The sequence below is a fragment of the Osmerus eperlanus genome, chromosome 15, assembly GCF_963692335.1.
Source record: "Osmerus eperlanus chromosome 15, fOsmEpe2.1, whole genome shotgun sequence".
Lineage (NCBI taxonomy): Eukaryota > Metazoa > Chordata > Actinopteri > Osmeriformes > Osmeridae > Osmerus > Osmerus eperlanus.
The window spans coordinates 15,774,639-15,792,138 of NC_085032.1; the positions used below are offsets into that span (position 1 = coordinate 15,774,639).

The 17,500-nt window shown below is 42.6% G+C and overlaps 1 protein-coding gene across 1 annotated transcript in view; it reads right to left on the minus strand.

Moving 5' to 3' along the window:
• LOC134035383 (zinc finger homeobox protein 4-like) overlaps positions 1-2,487 on the minus strand; it is a 29,780-nt gene extending 27,293 nt beyond the window's left edge. Inside the window, exon 1 of the mRNA XM_062480377.1 lies at positions 2,138-2,487. The gene's annotated coding sequence lies outside the window, so the exon portion shown is untranslated. The remainder of the gene's footprint in view (positions 1-2,137) is intronic.
• Between the last annotated feature and the right edge of the window lie 15,013 nt (positions 2,488-17,500).

Sequence of the window (17,500 nt, forward strand, 5' to 3'; positions counted from 1 at the left end):
CAATGGCCTAAAACACTCTGCTTTTGCTGTTTCGTACACACCAAAGGCAGAGAGGCAGTGTTTGGTAGGCTACTCCAATGATATTATTCATCACGAAAAACTAAACAAAAACGGAACCACAGTTACCAAAAAAATAATCTAATTTGCATCGCCCTGAAAAAAAAAACATGGGCTACTGTTTGACAATGGCATCATTAAGCTCCTGATGAAATCCACTGCAATAAGACAATTTAAATGTAATTTCCGATGTATCTATTTTGTGTGTGTTGCTCTTATGGGACATTTGTAGCGTAGTATACCTACACATAACACCGAAAAAAATCTTGACTAGAAGATCCCAAATCATCACTATTCACACTTTAATATAAATAGGTTAAGTTTAATTCGCAATCTCACTGACAAAAAAACTGACATGTTTATGCTTTTCTTATTATCCCCAGAATGTTTTAGTAAAATAAAGCAATAATAATAATTATTATTATTATAAATAATACAGGTTACCTATACATACACATAGAGTTAGCCTACTTACAAACGTAAGTTATAAAAAATATAATTTCTGCGTCCAACATTAGGCTATAGCCTACAATAATTTAGACAATCAGTCCGCATATTCGCTGAAGTAAAAAATATCCATAGATAATTGCGTATTTCCATAGGCAACTGGGCACATGCATTTCCAAATTTATCAAGAAAAATCGCTATGAACTCAAAAGATAGCCAGAGATCTAATACAAAATTCCACCATATTCCATAAAATCTTGTGAAACATTGCAGTATTATTCGCGTACAATAGGGAGAGCGAAGAGAGCGTATACACACACCGTTACATACCCGAGTTTGAGGCTGGCTCGCCCTTCGCCCGGTTTTTTCTGTGCTCTCAATGCAAGCGATCGATGTCCCTGTCACTGTCGCGTCCCAATCCAGCCAAGTCTCTACCTCAAACCAGTGATCAAGCAAAAAAGACTCCCACCACTAGCCCTCTCCTCTCTTCCCCAAGTTACACAAAACAATAACCATCGACAACTTACAGAAGCCACTGCAACTCAGTCGGAAAGGGAAGGACAATTCATTATGTGGAAAAAATATGACCCTACCAACGCGAATGGGTAGTGAAAATGGATCTTACAGCTACGAGTGCAGGAGTAAAAAAAGATATAGAAAAAATAGAAAAAACACCAATCTATATTCAAGAGTTTTGAAAAGCCTGTGATTAGGTTACAAAGTCTGTTTTCATAGAATATAGGCTTTCACAAAAATACGAATCCGGGAGTGACTCTGAAGGGACGTGAGTTTTATCAGTAGCCTATCCTACCGATCGGTCTCCTTTTGCGGCGACACAGACACCCACGCCTCGGTACGGAGTCTCCGGTACACGCAGCAGGTAACGACTAATGTATAGGCAAATGCTTCTTCAACCCTTACACTGTCATTCCAGTCGTATACTAAGACATATATACCAGTAATTGACGTTAAATAAAGCGCTGGAATTGTGTAAAGAGTATTTGCGTGACTCAAGAATGTACGTGCATGTTTGACTGCATGGGGCTGGCTATTCAACGTTTCGAAGATAGCGATTTAGAGTCTGAAAAATATATTATGAGGTATGTATAGCCTATACCCAATAGAAACAATTCCGATCCAGTTTACTCAAAGTGTAACAGTATAGTCTATTGAACTCAAGCTTAACACCTTGACTGAAAACAACCCAGAAATGGACACGTCCGAGCGGTCGGACATCTCAAGCCAACCGATAAGGAGCATATTACAACGCCACACCGGGAAATGTGTTCATTTTGTTCTACGGTGCACTTCGAAGACCAAAGAGCTTCGATATCAACCGACAACACCCTATTAACTTTGAAAGGGTAAGCTGTTTGGCTGAGGTACCATGGACACTCGCGTAGACGCTTCGTTTTAGCCCATGACAGTTGTTTTAGTAGAAGCCAGACTCCCACAAACACTTCGATACGAGATGTTTCCAGGGTAGCTTAGTACCGAAAACACACCGCACGAAACAGCTGTCACCGAGCGAGCCGAATGTCAAAGATTCTGGGGGATCAAGCAAGAAAGATAATCGATACTCGCCCTAAATTTAACACCAACTACTCAATAAAAGTTATAGGAAAAAACTTACTTTCTTCCCCCGCAGTTCTCTCTGCTTCGTCTCGCTTTTTTTCTAACAAAGTCACATCCAATGGCTGCGTAATTAGATAACCAAAAAAGGGAAAAGGAGACGAAAATGACAATCCTCCAACTTTATATTGGAAAAAAAGAAAAAAATACAATGGCAAGCAAATGAAAGCTATCCTTTGGATCCGATCGGTGAACGATGTGTCGACGGCAGCCTCGCTGTTTCGGTTGTGGAGGGGCCGGGATACGGAGGAAGGGAAATGAAAATCCGATATGTCTTTATTCTGCTAATTATTATCGTTTTAGCCCTGTTTAAAAAAATGGCTGATTAAGTTGAGTGCGCATGTCTTTGTGTGTCTATTCCCGATATGCACTCTGGGAATGGAGGAGAGAGGGCGAATGAGAGAGGGAGGGAGGGAGCAAGAGAGAGGGAGAGGAGAGAAGTGTAATTAGTGAGTTGATCAACAGTCTCCACATTGCAAATGACGCGCTCGAGCCCTGTCTGTGGAGCCGTAGGACAGTGCGAGTCAGGCACACCGAAATGATCTAACTAGGAAAAAATCTTTACGGTTTTATGTGTGGCCAAACGATATGTAGAACAATGAATGGCCGTTTCCTGTTAACCAAATAAGGCAGAGTAACATAGAAGTCATTTTTAAAATGGTTTTGCAGATGAATATTACACTCAGTTTACAGGCTAGAGAAGACATGTTACAGAAGGTGATATAGCCTAAATAATATTTTTGTTATATAAATGTCCATGCGACCATTGTGTTTGCCAAGTATGACATATTCAAATTCAAATGTAAAAGATGACATTTGATCAGAATGGTTCAATATGCTATAATGAATTGTAACTAGTGAGCGAGAGGAAGAATATGGCTCAACGGTAGATGCTATGCTATTATCCGGGCCTGTGTGTGGACCTTATGTGTTGGGAATTTTGTGCATAAATGTAACTATTCTCTGTGAACATTGGTGTGCAGTCGAAATATCGACTACATCTTTACTGTCAACATACAACTTTTAAATACGCAGGGATATGAAACTGACAGATGATGTTTTGCAGGTGTAGCATTCTTAACCGCATCGCGACGCACAGAAATATTGGACACCTAGACCGCTAAAAGACACGCCATTTAACTCCACATAAAATTGTATAATTAGTCAATGAATTACAAACAACATATCTAAAAACAATTTTCTTTTGTTTTTGTTTATGGACACCATATGATAAGTGAGGCATTACACTGTTTTGGGCCCAGCAGTGTATTGTGACCGTGATATCCAGTGGTTTGTAAAGAGAGAGAGCAACTTGGATTTAGAAAATAGAAAAGGTAGGCCTATTGTTTATTTGTGTTTTAAATGATCGTAATCCATCATACCACCCTATTTACCCATAGATAACTGCAATCTCCAATGGCCTAACACGGACATACTTCCAGGCTATTCAATGGTCCATTCATATGCATATTGTGAAGTCTATTTAGAAGCTGCAGCAGTCGGTTCACTTACTTCTTCTTATTCTAGACCTTTACTTTGTATTTTATCTCTCCTAATAGTCGCTATCGAGGAGTGAGCCTTTACAAGATGTTAATCGTGGTGAAAATCAAGAGATCGGCTCCCCTTCGTGAAAAAATCGAAGGAGGTGAATTGACTGAACTGGGTCTTGGGATCTCATGATAAGAACTGCTGGCAGTGAACTAGGTCTACTGCAGACACACGGAACTACAAGGACTCTGAACCGCGCAACAAGACCGCCGCGATGCTGTTTAGTCCTGGGCTGCAGGGGTGCCAGACTCGGGTTAGGGGTGATCCACTGTGGCGTCACTTCTCACCCAGAAACGAGCCCGCAGCTTCGGCGTCCTCCCAGGACTCCTGTCTGCCTACCCCCGGGAGACTGTTCCTCAGCGGGCTTGCAGGGCAGCTAAGCCACCGAATGTGCTGCATGGACGGAGAATGTGCAAGAGCGTTTGGGCTGTCGAGCTTCCCTTCGAAACCTAATGTGATGGACTTATAATGTTACCGTTGACGATTGTATTGCAAACAGGAGCGAATGGAATGGAGTTAGGCTTTTTAACTCATGTTTTTTTTCAAATTGGCATTTATTTTTCGCGAAGTTATTCACCTACAGACTGTATAGCTTAATATGTAGCCTATTTACAGTGTTTCTGCGTTTTATTTTAAATTGTATGCTATCATGTTTTTACGGAATTTGTGTTCTTGGAAGAGGAGAAAGTAAAACGGATTTAAGCGATTAATAGTCTCCAGCTTATCTGAACCTCCTGCATTTGCAACCCCCCAGGTCTGCACCCACCTACTCTCCCCGCAAACGATGCTCTTTCTCCGTGGGCCGGTTGACAAAAGACCGTCTTAACTACTATTTCACCCAATTTCCATATCGTATCATCCTCAATTAATTGTAGATTGTTATCTGCAAACTGTCTGTTAGTGTGTGTCTCTGTGTGTGTGTGTGTGTGTGTGTGTGTGTGTGTGTGTTTGTGTCCGGCAGGAGGTTCATTCGACTAGAATGGACCTATATAATCAGGATGTTTGATCAGTCTGAATTTATAAGAAAATGTATGCGTGTTTAATATGCAATTTAGCTTCTTTTCATTTATTTTGTTTCCTTTTTTAACCATTAACTCTGTATAAGCCTCTACTTTTGAGGTATAGTTTAAGGATTTAAAAGTGGACAGATTTGGAGAAAAAAAAAGGTTTTGTATGAACAATATGTTTTTAGGCCTATTCTTGTTGACAGTATAAACTTTAATTTTTTTTCTCCCCACTAGTCATCGCCGGTAGACAGGCTACAAAGTTTGGCATGGCTCTGCTCGTGCTACGGGCTTAGGAATCAGAGTGATTGCCCTAAGCGTCGGCGCCCTCTGGGGTTGACTGGGTCACCATGGGAACATCTGACCCTGCCGGTCCCTAGACAAACCACGAGCTGACCCACTATGCCCGACACAGTGACCCTACCCAACCAGCACACGAACAGAACTATCTGACAGCACTTAGGAACAGGAGGCTTCAAAGCCTAATTCATATAAACTACAAGACATGACAAGATAAAAACATAAACAACGAAGAAAGTCAAATCTGGCAATGATAATTTATCACTATAAATACACAATATTCGAAATAAAAGTGCGAGGTTACACGTTTTACTGTGCAAAGGCCTATCTTTTTTTAATGATCTGGAATCAAATTGATTTAATCGCAAAGTCATATCAATACCACTTGCATTGTGAATCTAAATGCCTATTTGGGATGCAAATATTTAAATGTAAAATAAAACCAATTTAACACACCTATTCTTACTGTTTAATGGCCAAGGTCCTGAGCATTTACTCTCTTCCTGACGACATGACCAATGACATATACATGTTGAAATATGTCAAATTCCGCTTCGATATGAAATTGATACAACGTCGAAATCTGATCAATATATATGTTTTTACGTATACGCACAACATAACCTCACCCAACATATCCAGGTCCACCGCCAAATCCATCCAACACCAATCCATAAATATATATAAAGCCTGTCTTAAAATAAAAAAATTAAAAAGACATCTCTTCAAATCCCTTAAGAATAAACCAAATGCAGCATAATGTAGATAAAAATGTATATGTACCTTTGGTATAAAGCATTCCGATTTTCTTCGGTCTCTTTCTCAGTAGCGATCCGCTTATAGCATATGGAAACAGTTTTCAAAATGCCTAGATTTGGCACATTGTCATTGAAAAGAGAGGAGCGAAGTGATGCCTCGCTACAACAGGGGAAATGAGTTGCGGATTGGACGTTGCCTGCTTCCATGCGGACTTCTTCAACTTTAATTTAATATTCCGCAATCACACTGTGATGGCATATAATTCAAGGAGAATTTCTGAGAAAGGGAATGCTTTGTGTTGTGTTTTTCACCACAGATGTATTAAGGGAAGACGGTGCGTTTGTGTGTTTATTCACATATTTCTCTCCTCGCGTTACATTTGACAAACAAAAGCTGTTTATTTGTTTTATTTAGATCACATGCCAACAAGCCTTTTTCTCAGCGCAGTGGCACCCTGAAGTCATGCCCAACAGAAAATCGAGACCCATAAACGCTTGTTTGTAAAACACTGAACCCAAAATCGATGTATTGGGACATTTCAATCGATTATATAAACGAAAATCCATACGCAACACGAGCCCGGTATCAACTCACACCGCTCCCTTTAAAGAAAGGGGGGGGAAATCTGAGGTAGAAAAAAGAGAGAGAAGGAGAACATATTGCCGACCAATGTCTAAAACAAAGCCTGTCAATGGAGCTAGGGCTCGGGTTACTTAGATGTCAAAGTACTCCCGGCTGTTGGATGATAATACAAGCCCTGATGACGATAATTAGACCAATGAGCAATCAAAAGGGCAACGTGGATTAAGTTGCATTTAAGGGTCAAAAAGAACAATTTGAACGAATATCACATTTCAGGATCAAGTCCCAATAATCAACCGTTTCATCGCTGCTCTAATCAAGCATTAATCAAAAATGCTAATTCGTGTAGAAGCCATGGACATGATAACTGGTACACTGTCAGATGAAGCAAAACATGCACGGTTATTGCATAAACCAAGCATTAATCTGGATTTAATCTTGGGCTGGGAAGGGGGGGGTAGCGGGGCTAAAATCACAAGGTGCCAATCATGTAGAATTTACATGGCATCCCAGCTGCTCCAGTCTCCGGAGCTGGGGAGGGGTGTGAGTGAGGAGCCTGCGCGTGGGGAGGAGGGAGGGGGCCCACGCGCGTTGTGCCATTCTGTTTATTTGATAAGGGAAATCAATGGCACTCTCTGTAAAGTCTTTAACGGGAACGCGTGCGTGTCTTTTCTGCATGGGAACAAGGGTTTGGTGAAAAGTGTCTTGAAGTCGCAATACGGGCGCGGGGTCGATCTCGTGCGGATATCTACACTAAACTGTACACTCATAGAGTCTTGGTCAACTCCCCCCCCCCCCCCCCCCCACACACACACACCCTGCACCTCCATCCCTCCTCCCATTCAATCTCCTTCGCCCTTGTGCCCCCTCCCACTTGGCCCTTGGTCCGCGCCGTGCGCGAGCTTTTCATTGTTGATCCCTCTTTAATAGACACGCGCACAGGAGTGTCCTTCTCCGTGTATCTATCTAAAGGATAAAAATAAGGCCTCTATTCTGTAGGCTATACCTCCCCCCGTCTCTCTCTTCACACACCCAAATTCTGACAAATCACACTATAGATTGATTGACGAGTATTGTTCATAGGCTACACAGATATTTTGGATGTAATAATTTGCATATTTTTTCTGTTATCGTATCATGATGTATTTTGTGAGGATGATCCTGTCTGAGTCATGTCTGTCCCTGCCCTATCGATCTGAAGGTTTGCTGATTTTCCGACTCTTATGTCCCAGTTTATTAAATGAGATTATGAAATACATTTTAATCTAATAGGCTTGAATATTTGGTTAAAAAACATAACTATTAAGTTTCACATAAAAAAAATTATAACATGCAGGCTAAAGGCCTATTGATAACAACTAAAAGTTATAATTCTTCACATGGTTGAATAATTATTAGGACTAGGCTATTATTGAACCATAATTGTATTTAGTCTATAGGCCTAGTTGTAATACAAATTACGATACAGGTGCTATCCTATAGCCTATATATTTATATAGCCTATATTAATATTAACAAATTGCTTTTATCGCAATGTTTTCCTTTGGCTACATCAAATTATATAAAAGGTTCGCTGTTTCAGAGCTAATTAGAAGACTCTCCATGACAACACAAGCTTGAACATGTCAATCCAGCGCCGTTCAGCCAGAGAGGTCCTTCATCTCTCCACCCGGGCTCTCCGGGGGCTTCGCCGTACCCCTCTTCTAACAGCCAATGGACCGTTCACACATGGTAAATAACCCGGTTACAATTGGTCAGTACCGCAAAAGCGAGAAGTCAATTCCATGGCAACAGTTTGACAGCTGGAATACCGAGTCCATCTCAGATATAACTGGACGGAATCAAGTCAACCAAGCGACCAACGCAAATGTGCTAGAATTAGCTGATGCGTACCACAGACAATTGGCAACGCTTGAACAGAGGCGTCAATTTTGGTGCGATGCAGTGACCCCGAAACCTGGCTTGATACTTAATTACTGTTCCCATCAGATAGCCTACATGTTGAAGTGGACCGACGTAGTCATCAAGCAAAAAAACGTCTCAACAGTCAACCGAACACAAAGACGGTCAATTTGCCTCCAATGTCTAATAAGTATAGATTATAGGCCACAATAAATACATCGATTGATTTATATATATATATATAGTCAATCATTAATTACTTTTTATATATAAAGTAATTCATGATTTAAACAGAACCAACAAACGGGCTGTTCAATGCCTTTTTCTAACGCCCGCAGTTCTCATCACGTGTTTGATGCTAGGGTATTTCCACAGGCCTGTCTATTAGTGTTTGGGTGGTAAAAGCTGTGAGGATCAGCATGCAGAACCTGAATACTTCCTCCTCCCAGCTCACGCTTCACCTGTCAAACTACTCTGTCATACTCTGTCAACTGGAATTACAGTAGAAATTATATACTGGAGTAAAAGTTATGTTACAACGGTCTTAGTAAAATATTCCATCATTACAGAAAATCTGTGTGTGTGAGAGAGAGAGAAGGATGATGCTTAATAGATTTATAATTACATCCCTAGATACACACTTCAACACTGTATCTACATTTACATTTACATTTAGTCATTTAGCAGACGCTCTTATCCAGAGCGACTTACAGTAAGTACAGGGACATTCCCCCTGAGGCAAGTAGGGTGAAGGACACAACGTCATTTGACATGGCCGGGAATCGAACTGGCAACCTTCAGATTACTAGCCCGATTCCCTAACCACTCAGCCACCTGACTCCCACCTGACTCATCAAAACTTTTCCTCAGATTCCGATTTACGGTAGTATTAAAGAAACGACCAACAGGGGTTCAAGAATACATCTTCCCTGTTATGTTTTCAATTTGGGTTGAGACGAGGAAATTTCTTCGCAGTTGCGTAACATCCATGAGTACATATCAGCCCTCCCTTCAATTAAGGCCTATTTCTCACAAACAAAATGTCAGAGTGACTATGCCTACAGACGTTAAATGGTTATCTGTTCTGAAGGTTATGTGTCTTTCTCTGAAATGATGTGTGTGTGTGTTCTGACCTCAATTCTCCTGCACCCACAGAGGAAGAAAAAAGGTGACTAAAAATATATCTAACACACAATCAGCCAGCTGAGCTGAGAATGACAAATCCTTTTAGAACACCTCATACTGAGATGTGGGATTATAAAACACACACATTTAAACACACAAACACACACCTTTTTACAGTTTTTTCTTAACACCCCTGTGCACATTAACTGTCAAAGTTAAGTAAATTACATTCTTTTGACCATTTGCAGTGTGCTGCACTGTACTGGAAGATGAGGTAATTATTTGTCATTTGTAAATTGATGACCCACCCAACAGTTTTCTTGTCGCTTTAGATAAAAGTGTCTGCTAAAGGAACAAAATGTAAAAACTTTATTGTAACGTCTTCTTGCCTTTAGCAGTCTCTGTCCACTGTAACGACAAGAGACTAACCATAGAGAACAGACTGACAGATAACAGCATTGTTCTGAGTCGTGATGTGAACACAACAGCCGCGCACCATTCCAAGATGGTGGAGAGCACCTGTCAGGATGGTCCAGGGGATCCAGAGAGAGCCCCCAGAGACGGTCTAACCACGGGCGGTCAGCTACACACCCCAGACCTCAACCGCTGACGGTCACACAGGGAAGAGAAGGGAAACCACAGTAGCTATCTCTGTCTCTCTTTTCTCAACCTCTTTTTTTTTCTCGGTCTGCGTGCCTTTCTCTCTCTCTGTTTCTCTCTCTCTGTGTTTCTCTCGCTCTCTCTGTTTCTCTCTATCTCTCTCTCTCTCTGTTTCTCTCTATCTCTTCCTCTCTCTCACATCTGAAGCGCTATACACCCCTGGGCCAAATCCTACCGAACAACCCCTCTGAGCCAGTGAAAAAAGCTGGAATCCGTTTGCCCTGATATTTCTCCAGCACCAGCCAGGAGCAAGGGAGAGGGAGAGTAGAGAGAGGGAGAGAGGAGGAGAGAGAAGGAAAAGATACCAGGGCAGAGAGAAAGAGATGGGGAGCCTGAGTCCAGGGCTCTTCTGTTGGTGTTTGGTACACAGTGTTTGGAGATGCAGAGAGAGAGAGAGAGAGAGAGAGGTGTGTGTGAGGTGGAGGATAAACATGCTGATGATGGAGGAGAGGACTGGTCATGCGCAAGGTAAGAGTGAGGCTTTGTTTGAATGTGGACGGGTGGGGGGGGAATTGGCAACTGACAGGTGGGGTTATTATTGCAGCCAATCTGTGTGTGTGTTTGTGTGTGTGTTTGTGTGTGAGACAGAGGGAAGGCGGCTATGCGGGGTGGAGTCGTTTGTGCAGCGTTGAATTCCTAACTGTGTCAAAGACAAGGAGGGAGAGGGAAGTGGTTTTTAGTCAACCACTGTCGTAACAGACCTGCTGTCTTTTCAGAACGGCTGTGTGGGTAGACTGGTAGTTCTCTCGCACACTTTACTTTTTAGTTTGATTACTTTTAAATACATAGACACACACACACACACACACACACACACACACACACACACACACAGGGCCTTGCTGATTGGCTGAAGAGACTTCATCTTGCTTGGTTGGAAGCACTCTGAATAATATGAGGCTCTCACCTTCCCCTAAATATGGAGGGAACAGGGCAGAGGAGAATTAGGGAGCGCGGGACAAGAGAGAAAAGAACAGGAGAGGAGATAGAGAGAGAGAGACAGAGAGAGGCCATTTCACCTAGTTTAATAGGAGGACAGTTAATAGCCCTTTTTTTCCTTGCCGCCTGTGCCATCAATCAGAAGTGTCAGCCGTCTGCAGATTCCTGGCTATAGTCTTCTTCACAGATGACTGATTAGAAAGCCAAAACCACCAGATCCATCTTCTCTCGGTCACTTTTATTATAGTCATTTTTAAACTGACAGCAACCTGCTCCGTTTCACCACAGCGGCCAGGGCAGATATATTCTCATCCTCTCTCCCTCCTTCTCTCTCTCTCTCCCTCCCTCTCTCTCCCTCCTTCTCTCTCTCTCTCTCTCCCTCTCTCGCTGTCCTCCTCTCGTTCTCTCACTCCACTGAGCAGGATAAGCAGATGCAGTGGCAGAGGACTGTGAAGAGAGGGAACACAAACCAGAGCCTCCCATTGTTTGAGTCGAGCATTCTGCATCCCTGTGCATTTTCTTTACTGAGATGGTGAGAAATACATTCCCCCCCCCCCCCCTCATCCTGTACTGTCAGTGATGTGCTACATTCAGAACGAGTGTCATCTCAGGTAGAAGATGAATGTAAATGAGATACGTTCAAATGGGACGCAATTGTCGCTGTACTTTTATTTAATTTTTTCACACGTGGATTTCATAGAACGGTTCTGGAACAATCCATGGTGTTGTAGTCCGTGTTCAGGCCACCAGTTCAGTTTATAAAATGGCCAACATAAATTTGTTGACTTTTCTTTTGCTGAAATCCTGTCTGATATTCTGAATGGATTTTGTTCTGTCTGTTCTGGTTAACTTAGGAGGAGCTGCGCTCACAATAAATCACAGCATCAAATAATCATGCTGCAATCATTCAGACTGGCAGCTGAGTTCTGTTTACACAACTGTGTGTGTGTGTGTGTGCATAGATCTCTCTGTAAAAGTCTGTGTGTGCTTGTGTGTATAGGGGTTTGAGTAGTCTGTGTGTGTGTGTGTGTGTGTGTGTGAGAGAGAGAGAGAGAGAGAGGACAGCATCTAAAGAGGACCCTGGTGTCTCCACAGAAGATATGCTAATGAAAACTGACATGAATCTGAATAACCTCAGCAGAGGTAACATGTGTCTAAGATTACGTTTACAACCATCTGAGCTAACACACACACACACACACACTCAGTCAAAAGTGGGTCACGTAAAACAAGTAAATGTTGTATTTCAGAGACAGCCTGCCATTGGCAATGTCCTCAAAAAACAACGGATTGAACAGCTTGTCGAAATATTAAGGCTCAAATTTGAAAGCTTCTGACTCGACTTAAGGCCCAGATGATTCGATTAAACAAACGACTCCTTTGTTTTTGGGGCTTTTCTGTTTAAATACGGTTCACTTTGATCCAGACACAAAAAAGGATATTTTTTTGTCTTCTTTGTTCATTGTTCAGAGTTGGGATGGTATTTAGGCAGAGAGAGAGAGAGAGAGAGAGAGAGAGACCCATGTTCTCCAGTCTGTGATATGCATTACCTGGGTCACTAAAGAAGCAGCTGGCGTTTCACATCAGAGAGACCGGAGATGGTGTAATATATGTATCACGCTAAACCTGATTTAGACAGGGCCTTAGATGTGGATTGTGCAAACACACACACACACACATAACGGACACACACATACATATAATGGACACACACACACACGACAGAACCACACACACACACACACACTGAGTGGGACATTCAGTGTGTGTGGAGAGGAAGGGATAGAGATGGTGGCACCAGCTGTGTCTGGAGAACTGAATGACTGTTTGTTCTACCCCTCTCTTCCCAGGGCTACAGTGTGTTTGTGTGGGAATGTATAGTTGTCGTAACATTAAGTAAGTGCAATGAGAAAGTAAATCAATTTTTTACATACATTTACATAATCAATACAGATGCTCACAAACACACACACACGCAGATCCCATGCCAGGAACACCAGAGACACACAACTTGTCCTAAACTTCAGAACCACAATAATAGACTGCAGCAATATTTTACCGTTGATGACAAGCAGTGACTACCGTGAAATTCCATGTAGGTGAATTTCCCGAGTGTAGTGTTCACACCACACACATCCACACACGCACACACCACTACACACACACACACACACACACACCAAGCCCCATGGCTTCTCCACAGCAGGTGGATAGTGCAGGCAACATAGATAAATCCTTAGGAGACACACACACACACTGAGGCTTGCAGAGACAAACAGCACACTGAGCCACAGCCCCGGCACCTTTTGCATCTCACACATACAGAACACACACATCTCAAACAACACACACAACACAGGCACTACGCAGTAACCTGATCTCTCTCACACACACACACACACACACACATCTCACACACAGAAACAAACACACACAGAGAAGCAAACACACGACGACAGGCATGTAAATAGTAGGACGACTCGTAGCCTGTTCAGCAGATTACCATTGGGAGCAACCGGCAGAGAGCATGTCTGCAGACACACACACACACACACATAAACAGGCACACACACACACACACACACATAAACAGGCACACACACACACACCAAGCCCCATGGCTTCTCCACAGCAGGTGGATAGTGCAGGCAACATAGATAAATCCTGAGGAGACACACACACACACACATAAACACACTCACACAAACAGGCACACACACAAACACATAGACCCACACCCACAGATAAACACATACACACACTGACACAGAAACACACACACACACACACACACCTGTGTCTTGGTAGATAAGTCCACGCTGCTATTCCTTTCCTCTCCTCTCTCTTTCCTCTTCTCTCGCTTTCTATTCTCTCTCTTTCTCTTCTCTTTTTCCACCCCTTCCTTCTCTGCACGCTAGGGGCTGCGCTGGGGGCAGGACCAGCGGGAGGAGGAAGAAAAGGGGATCGAGTGAAGAAGTGAAAGAGTGAGGGAGCAAATTAACTAATAGAGAGCAGGCCCTGTGCGGTGCTGAACACCTCTGAACAGCTTTGTGTGAGGCTCTCTCTCTCTCTCTCTCTGTTCCTGACTTGTTCCCTCTTTCCACTGAGGCGTGGGCCTGGAGGAGAGATGGAGAAGCAGAGACAGAGACAGAGAGATAGAGACAGAGAAAGAGAGGGAGAGAGAAAGAGAGGATAGAGAGAGAAATAGAGAGAGATATATAGAAATAGAGAGAGAGGATAGAGAGGGAGGAAGAGAGAGAGAGAGGGAGGAAGAGAGAGCGAGCGAGAGCACCTTATGCATTTTACATGGTCTGACTCTGAGTCTGCTTACCCTCTCCTCTCCTTATCTCTCTCTTCCTCCCTCTCCCCCCCCCCCCTCTCTCTCTCTCTCTCTCTCTCTCCTTCTCTCTCTCTCTCTCTCTCTCTTCCTTTTGTGACTGAATGCACTTATTGTGACAGGCAGATCTTCCAGCAGACTCAGGGGACGTCTCCATAACTCAAATGTTTTCTTTTCTTTTGCATAACCCTTTGTTCAGGTCCTCTTTTCCCTCACGTCTCTCCTACAAGTATATTCATTTATTACATTTTTATACATTTATTTCCATGTACATTTTTTTTGTAAAAAGTAATTCTTATCTGTATTTAGTTTGTCACTCAAATAATTTCTTTTGAATTTGAAGTATAATTTTAAACGAGAGATTTGTAGAATTTCTTTCCCCTGAAATATCCTTCTGTATTTATATATTTGTTATGTACTTACTATGTACTGTATGTGAAGGGGCTTTCCAGATAACTGAGTCAGGTAAACCTCGCCAGATTGAGAGGTCAGACAGAGGTGAAAGCAAATAAACTCCTTAACTGAATGTTTTACAAGCCTTAGTTAAATATATTAATTTGGTCATAAAACAAATATTCTGCTTACCAAAGAGAAAAGTTTGTAGTTTACCGTTTTTTTCCTTCTTTATATCATCATGTTTCTCAAGAAACAAGTTACATGCTGTAATTATATTAGACTTATGACCTTTCAGAGAAGAAGAGGAAAAAAAGGCAAAAAAAAAAGAAAAACGAAAGAAATACATCTTAATTTGATCCGTTTCAAAGCGTAGTCTGAATCTAGAGAGGCCTCTCTCAGCATATTAAAAGCTGAACATTAACGTCTAAAGGGACTGCCCTGCTTTTTATTTTCACTTCATATTCCTCAATGAACGGTTCTTTGTTGTCTGCTGCCTGATTGACCATAATGAGAAACAGCCTATCCAACTAGCATTGTAGCAAACATCAGTTTTGCTAATATTTTTGTAACATTTCTTGTACTCAAGTCCAAATGACATCACAATTCTTTCAGTCAAGCCGTGTGCAAACAGGCATGTACGTGTGTGAATACACATAAAACATACAATTACAGGAACTTCCCTGAGAACCCAAAACAACCTCACACACAAAGACAGAATAAGAGAGAGAGAGAGATGGAGAGGGAGATGGTAAACTGAACTTTTCTACCTTAGCGGCACTCAAAGCGCTTTACAATGTTTGCCTCTCATTCACCTCTCATTCACCCATTCATACTCTCAATCACACATACATAGCTACCATGCAAGGCGCCGGCCTGCCCATCGGGAGCAACTTGGGGTTCAGAGTCTTGCTCAAGGATACTTCGGCACATGGCCTGGGAGGAGTCGGGGATTGAACCGCCAACTTTGCGATTGACAGACAACCCTCTCTACCCCCTGAGCCACAGCCGCCCCAAGAGAGAGATGGAGAGAGATGGAGAGGGAGAACATGAGAGAGGAATAAAAACTTGACCCAGTGAATAAATGCTGAAAAAGGTTATTAATCAAATAATTACTTATGTTGAATAAAGTATTGGTGTGTGTGTGAGTGTGTGAATGTGTGTGAGACAGACCCTCTGATCAGTGAAGAGGATCCAGTGGTGTTTTAGAGCTGAAGTGCAAATTGTGAGGACTGAATAATGTTAGAAGACATTTAAGCGTGTGTTCAGATTGAGCCGTGGAAAGCCGTACCTCAGGACTACCTGTGAATCCAGACTACATGCTGGCATGAGCTGTGGATCGATTTCAGTGTTCTGTGTGTATCTGTGTGTGTGTGTGTGTGTGTGTGTTTGTATGCGTGTGTGTGAGTGTATGTTTGTATGCGTGTGTGTGTGTGTGCGTGTGTGTGTGTGTGTGTGTGCGTGCACGCGTAACTGACCTAATCCCCAGCACTCAATGTTACAAGGCACTGTTGTTTGTTCCTTTTCTAAGCGCAGCATAAACAGACGACTGGACAGACTACTAGACAGACTACTAAACAGACTACTAAACAGACTACTAGACAGACTACTAAACAGACTACTAAACAGACTACTAGACAGACTACTAAACAGACTACTAAACAGACTACTAAACCGACTACTAGACAGACTACTAAACAGACTACTAAACAGACTACTAGACAGACTACTAAACAGACTACTGGACAGACTACTAAACAGACTACTGGACAGACTACTAGACAGACTACTAAACAGACTACTAGACAGACTACTAGACAGACTACTAGACAGACTACTAAACAGACTACTAGACAAACTACTGGACAGACTACTGGACAGACTACTAGACAAACTACTGGACAGACTACAAGACTGACTACTGGACAGACTACTAAACAGACTACTGGACAGACTACTGAACAGACTACTAGACAGACTACTAAACAGACTACTGGACAGACTACTTTCCTACCAGACAGACCGTTAGATAGACTGACAGAAAGCAGGGGCCAAGTAAACAATTGGGTATAACATAGTCAGGAACTGAGATTATCAACAAAGAGTAAGTCAACATGGACCTGTGTGTTCTAACAAGCACACAGGTGTTTGAGTGTGTGTGCATGTGTGTGCTTGTGTGTGGGTGTGTACAGAAAGGTGTTTGATAGGAGTAGTTGTGAACTCTTCCTCACTATCTGCTTCAGTGATTGTTAAACTTGGAGTATGTCTTCGAGCTGTGATGCTGTAAAAACAGAGACACACACACACACACACAATAACACAGAGACACACACGCAACCACACACACATACACAAATGCGCCCGAACACACTGAAACACAGACACAGACTCGCACACACACACTGGGTTGCCATAGCATCCATATGCGTGTTCCTGTCACATATATGACGTGTGTTATGTGCTGAAGGGCATTGTGACCTGTGAGGCCAGCATTCTGTCCACACGCATAACACGCCTATTACACGCCAAGGACACTGACCTCAGCCGACAGTGACCTCTACACATTGAAAACCAAAATTTTCTGTCAAGCCGATCTGCCTGCTTTTGTGTGTGTACATTCTGTTGTGTGTGTACATGCTGTTGTGTACTAAATGCTTTGTGACGATACATTGTTGTGGAGATATGACTGAAAAACTGTTTGATAAATTGCAAGTGTGTAGGTGGTGGGTAGAGGCCTCCCTGCAGCCCTGGCCTGCTCCACTCTGTCACCTGGGAGCTACAGCTGCCCCTAGACAGCTTCTCCTTCTCAATCGGG